Source organism: Pygocentrus nattereri, chromosome 11, assembly GCF_015220715.1.
Source record: "Pygocentrus nattereri isolate fPygNat1 chromosome 11, fPygNat1.pri, whole genome shotgun sequence".
Lineage (NCBI taxonomy): Eukaryota > Metazoa > Chordata > Actinopteri > Characiformes > Serrasalmidae > Pygocentrus > Pygocentrus nattereri.
The window spans coordinates 12,101,734-12,108,437 of record NC_051221.1 but is presented as its reverse complement, the minus strand read 5'-3'; positions in this window follow the sequence as shown (position 1 = coordinate 12,108,437).

Here is a 6,704-nt window from a genome sequence, read left to right as displayed (position 1 = left end):
GAAGAGATTGTTTAATTAAGCAAATCGGATTTCCAGTAAATCTGTTTCTTGTAACATTATTGATATTACAAATACACTAAACTTACAAAACCAACTTTGTCTAGCCTCAAATAAGTTAAAGGATACTGTAACGGTGCAACCTCCAAAAGAAGAGGCACCGGGATTTACGCACGGCCAAATTGGCGCTATGGGCGTGGGTGTGGATACGAGGAGGCGAGACTCCAAGTCCAAGTGCACACGTACTTATTTTATTAGACTCAAAACAAAAGAAAAACTGAATTAAACAGAAATAAAACAAAAGATAAACTTGAGATTTCGCCGCAAGGCTAATCCTCACCACAGGTTATTCCCAAACTGTTACAAGCAGCTAACAGCCTCGTACCGGGATTAAACCTCTCCTCCCACAGGTAGCTGAGAAAAAACCCCCTGTTGAAAGAACATCGAGCGTTCTTATTGTCGAAGCCCCGCCCCGACTAAACTAATAATTTGCTTTAAGGGACGATGTCCCAGGGCTCTAATCTACATTCACACACAAACATATATACACACCCATATATACACATCTACTGACTAGTCGTGACTAATATATACATATTACCGGTAAGTATTCCTTAGTTAACTAATTCATTCCTTTGCAGGTTTTTCACTTTAGGACACTGAGGCCCCTTTCCTTCCCTGAAGGTGGATCCGCCCAACAGGGACAAGAAGCCTCGGTCCACTTTACCTCCCATTTGCCCTCATCCCCTTCTACACAGGACATCAAGGTAGGTACATACAATATTCCTATTAATTTCAGTGATGGGCATACACTGCACCATCACACACCCCCCCCCCTTACGTCAGTCACTGTCCTCGTGACGTGAGAGGTAGTCCGCTGTCACATTGTCCTGTCCCTTGCGGTAGCGAACCTGAAACCGAAAGGGTTGCAAGGACAAATACCAGCGAGTGATCCTGGCATTAGAGTTCCGCATCTGCCGCATCCACTGCAGCGCCCGATGATCAGTCTCTAACACAAAATCATGACCCATCAAATAATACTTCAAAGAGTCTAAAGCCCACTTGACTGCCAGAGCCTCCTTCTCTACTGTGGAATAGTTACGCTCCCTCGGAAAAAGCTTCCTGCTAATATATAGAATGGGTTTACGGTCTTTTTCCTCGCCTTGGAGCAAAACCGCCCCCAGTCCATTTCCCGACGCATCAGTCTGCACAGTAAAGGGTTGGCTAAAATCAGGGCTTACTAAAATCGGGTCAGAACACAAAGAGTCTTTAAGGTCCTTAAAAGCCTTATCGCACTCCTCAGTCCATTTGACTCTTTGCGGCTTGTCATTACGGGTCAATTCAGTCAATGGGGCCGCACGGCTTGAAAAGTTAGGAATAAAACGACGATACCAACCAGCCAATCCTAAAAACGACCTCACCCGTTTTTTTGTAGTAGGTATCGGACTATTCCTAATGGCCTCTACCTTATCCACTTGCGGCCGGATAACTCCTCCCCCCAAAACATATCCCAGGTAGGAGACAGATCCCTTGGCCAAGTGACATTTTGAAGAGTTCACTGTCAAGCCAGCCCCGCGAATCCGCTTTAGCACTTCTTCCATGTGCTGTAGGTGGTCCTCCCAGGTTTCACTGAAGACCACCACATCATCCAGATAAGCGGCCGCGTACTGTTCCGTCTCATGCAGCACTCTGTCCATCAGCCGTTGGAATGTCGCTGCCGCTCCATGGAGACCGAACGGCATGGCCGTAAAATGGAATAAACCATTCGGCGCCCTGAACGCGGTCAATTCCTTTGCCTCCGGGCTGAGTGGCACTTGCCAGTAACCCTTACACAAGTCAAGAGTGGATAAAAATACAGCTTTTCCCAACCTCTCGATGATTTCGTCGGTCCTTGGCATGGGGTATGGGTCGAAGACAGACACCGCGTTCAACCTTGAAAAATCCACACAAAAGCGCAGTTCACCGTTCTTTTTTGGAACCAACACCACAGGACTACACCATTGACTTGTTGATGGCTCTATGATTCCTGCAGAAAGCATTTGTTCCACTTCAACCTTGAAGTCTGGAATCAGCCTAGCTGGCACTCGGAAACTCGTTTGTCTGATCGGCTCGTCTTTCAGCAGACGGATGGAATGCTCAATCATTGTAGTCCGACCTGGCTCTCGGCTAAACAGACCTGCTGGTATTACGCCCTTGAGCGCCTCCACTTGCGCTGGTGTAAGGTGTCCCAGTTGTAAAACCTCTGATTGGGTGGTATTGGATGGAAAGTACTGCTCCTCACATTCCTCCTCCTCTCCAACTGCTTGCACCCACAGGTGTTCCGTGGTGTCTTTATCTCGTTCTTGCCACTGCCGCAACATGTTTATGTGAAAAGACTGCTCGGTTTTCTTACATTCAGGACGTAACAGTTCATAGGTGGTCTCATTCACCCTTCTTAGCACTTCGTAGGGCCCGTGCCATTTTGCCAGAAGACTTGTGTCAGACGTCGGTAGCAACACCAGCGCCTTATCACCTGGTGTCAGTGCCCGTTTCCTCGCTGACTTGTCATACCAGCTCTTCTGCTGACGTTGCGCTTGCTCAAGGTTCTCATATGCTATCTGTGTTGCTTGTGCAAGCCTCTCTCTCATCTTGAGCACATGGGAAAGGACGTTCAGTTGTAAACCGGGGCTCTGTCCTTCCCAAGTCTCTTTCAGGACATCCAATGGGCCCCGTACTTCCCTCCCGTAAAGTAACTGGAACGGAGAAAATCCAACTGATGCCTGGGGCACCTCCCGGTAGGCGAACAGGACATACGGCAACCACGTGTCCCAATCAGATCCAGTCTCGTTCACAAAACGCCTCAACATCACCTTCAACGTCTTGTTAAATCGTTCCACGAGACCGTCAGTTTGCGGATGGTACGGAGTGGTTTTCAAGCCCTTAATGCCCAACAAGCTAAAAACATCTTTAAGCTGCTTTGATGTGAAGTTAGTGCCCTGATCAGTTAGAATTTCTCGGGGTATTCCTACCCGTGAGATCAGCTGGATAAGAGCGTTAACCACCTGCCTGGTCTTTACGTTACGTAAAGCAAACGCTTCTGGATACCGGGTTGCGTAATCACACAAAGTGAGGATATACCTATTACCCGAACGGCTACGGGGCAAGGGGCCTACAATGTCCATCGCTATTCGCGTAAAAGGTTCATCTACTATTGGCAGATTAATTAAAGGGGCTCTGTCTGATTTATTCGATGGGGCCGTTAACTGACATTGTGGGCACGAGCGGCAATAACTTACGACATCTAAGTGAAGCCCAGGCCAATAAAACCTCGCCAAAATGCGGCTTAACGTTTTGGCTTTCCCCATATGGCCCGCCCACTGTTCAGAATGTCCCATTTTTAAAACCTCTGCTCTAAGATCTTTCGGCACTACTAGCTGCTCCTGCTCCCCTTTCTGCCTATACAAAATCTGATCTCTGATGACAAACAAACTCCCTCTGTCGAGTGTACCCTGCACTGCTTTGAGAAATAATGACTGTAAGGTTGTATCGTTCTTCTGCAGCTCCGCAAGGCTAGGGTTCGTCAGGCCAGAGCCGAGGTCTGCTACCGCTACAGGCTCCGTAATTTTGGTGCCGCGCACCTTAGCTTGTCTCCGCTCTCGCTTAGACTTTTTAGCTTTAACCACATCGCTAAATGGCAACTCACTCAGGGTCCTTCTGTTACCCTCCTCAGCACTTTTAGCTCTTTGTCTGGTTGCGACTAAAACTTCTGATTCATTCTGCCTGTCCGTCAGCAAATCTATCAGCACTGGCACGTCGCGACCCAGTATAACCTTATACGGAGAATTCTGCATTACCCCAACCGTTAGCAGGTAAGTTTGCCCTTGTATTTCCATGTTTACCTCTGCTGTAGGATAGACTACCTCATCCCCGTGCACGCACTTTACTTTCAGTCTACCCGCTAATTTTAACATGTCATCCGGCAAGCAGTTGTTTAGAACGAGTGTCTGGCTGGCTCCCGTGTCTACCAACGCTTTCAGCTTTTTCCCTGCTATCTTAACATTGACTGTCATTTCTGTAGGCTTCTCAACCAAAGACACATTATCGCTAATTCCGGGGCTAATACCTAGCTGACTGGTGCCTCTAGCGAGCCTAGGACACACACTAGCTTTGTGACCGGGTTCGTTACAGTTAAAGCATTTAAAAATGCGCGATGTGCCTGGTTTGTCTAAGCTCCCAGCAGTACTTTCAGCCGTTTTAAAACTCTGGTGTCCCCTACTAAAGGGCTTGGAAAGTTTAGGCTTAAAACCACTTCGAACCGCCCACTTTGACTCACCGGTCTCTTTGAAACGCCTGCCTTCGCTGTTGCCTCCGCCGAGCTGGAACGGTCCCTCCGCGCGCCTTGCCGTGACGTAGGCCTCCGCCATTTTGGCTGCTTCGGCCGCGGACGACGGACCCCTTTCCAGTATCCAGCTCCTTAGGTCGGGGTTGACAACTTTCAAAAACTGTTCCAAAATGATGGTTTCTCCTATTTGTTCTTTGGTCTTGGTATTCGGCAGCATCCATTTTTCATAGAGACCTTTGATACGGACGTAGAGTTCTCGTGGTGATTCATCTTCGCCCACTACATCATTACGAAATCGCAGGCGATATGTCTCAGGACTGATCTCAAATTTCTGAAGGATAGCGTTTTTAACACACGCATAGTCCAACGCGTCTCTCGGCTCCATGGCAACATAAGCTGAACGTGCCTTCCCATCCAGCAATGGTACTAAATGTATGGCCCACAGCTGCTCAGGCCATCCAGCGGCCGTTGCCAGCCTTTCAAACACAGTCAAAAAATGCTCAACATTGTCCGAGTCTTTTAACATGGGGAGTCTAGGTGTCGGCCAGGCTGTGACGGGCGGCCCGAGTTGCGCATATGCCGTTTCCTCGGCCGCTGACGCCATCCGGAGAATCCGCGTTGAGCTCGCTCTCTCCGTCGCTGCAACATTCTCACCGGCTACTTCACCCTCGGCTCCGCGTTCCGACCTTTCCTGCCACCGCGTCGTGCTAACTTGCTGCTGCAGCAAGCCAAACTGGTGCTGCATAGCGCGCCACCGCTGTTCTTGCCTGTCGGCCTCTTTACGTTGCAGCTCGTCCTTCTGTCGCTGCTCTTGCATGAAGCCGCTGAGCATTTTGCACAGTTCCTCGACGCTCGCAGACCTCGGGCCGGACGTCCCGTCGGAGGTAGAAGGTAAGTCGCTTTGTTGCTCCGTCTCTGTCATCGGCACCTGCTTCTTGGGCGCCATCACCCCCTTTTTCCCACAGTACCCTATCGCTGTGCTGGTCTAACTGCAGGGGCACCCGATGCGTCAGGCGCTGGGCGTCCGCAAGCCTTGCACGCTGCTCCGTACTTCTTACACTGCTGCCACCATTTGTAACGGTGCAACCTCCAAAAGAAGAGGCACCGGGATTTACGCACGGCCAAATTGGCGCTATGGGCGTGGGTGTAGATACGAGGAGGCGAGACTCCAAGTCCAAGTGCACACGTACTTATTTTATTAGACTCAAAACAAAAGAAAAACTGAATTAAACAGAAATAAAACAAAAGATAAACTTGAGATTTCGCCGCAAGGCTAATCCTCACCACAGGTTATTCCCAAACTGTTACAAGCAGCTAACAGCCTCGTACCGGGATTAAACCTCTCCTCCCACAGGTAGCTGAGAAAACCCCCTGTTGAAAGAACATCGAGCGTTCTTATTGTCGAAGCCCCGCCCCGACTAAACTAATAATTTGCTTTAAGGGACGATGTCCCAGGGCTCTAATCTACATTCACACACAAACATATATACACACCCATATATACACATCTACTGACTAGTCGTGACTAATATATACATATTACCGGTAAGTATTCCTTAGTTAACTAATTCATTCCTTTGCAGGTTTTTCACTTTAGGACACTGAGGCCCCTTTCCTTCCCTGAAGGTGGATCCGCCCAACAGGGACAAGAAGCCTCGGTCCACTTTACCTCCCATTTGCCCTCATCCCCTTCTACACAGGACATCAAGGTAGGTACATACAATATTCCTATTAATTTCAGTGATGGGCATACACTGCACCATCACAGATACTTATAGCTATGTATAAATTATGTGTTAAATGTGTTACATCATGGTAGTTATGTAAAGGCTCATGCTACTGAACGGACTTCCAAAATGTTTAAAACTTGTCAACATGGTCAGAATTCTGAATTCAAATGGCTTGTTGAAGCCTCATTAACTTAAACCAAAAGTGCTGTTAAACTGGTATGTGAGAGATTATGGTGTTAATCTGAAGTAATACCCAATGACATTGTTGGTACTGGTAGTGATATTTTCTTAGTCGCAATACATTTAAAAAAGAAAACGTTTACGTTTTAATCTCCAATTCATAAATATAACTATGCATTTACAAAATCCCAAACTTTATTCTTTGAGAAATGCATAACCTGGCATTGTCATAACTTTACTTTCTAGCAATGAGGTAGGCTGTTGCTTTATTTACATTAGAGTGTTACGATCAATACAGTCCTTTTCATTGCTAAAACAACAATTTTACAAGATGTTAATTAATACTTTTTTTGTATAGCAACTGCATTTGCCAGAATGACCATCGAACTCCCATGTCTCTTTTGTCCAGCGTTGTACTCACTGGAATGGTTGCATACATTAGTTTTATTTGATCTGGTGGTACAGTTAATCTACGT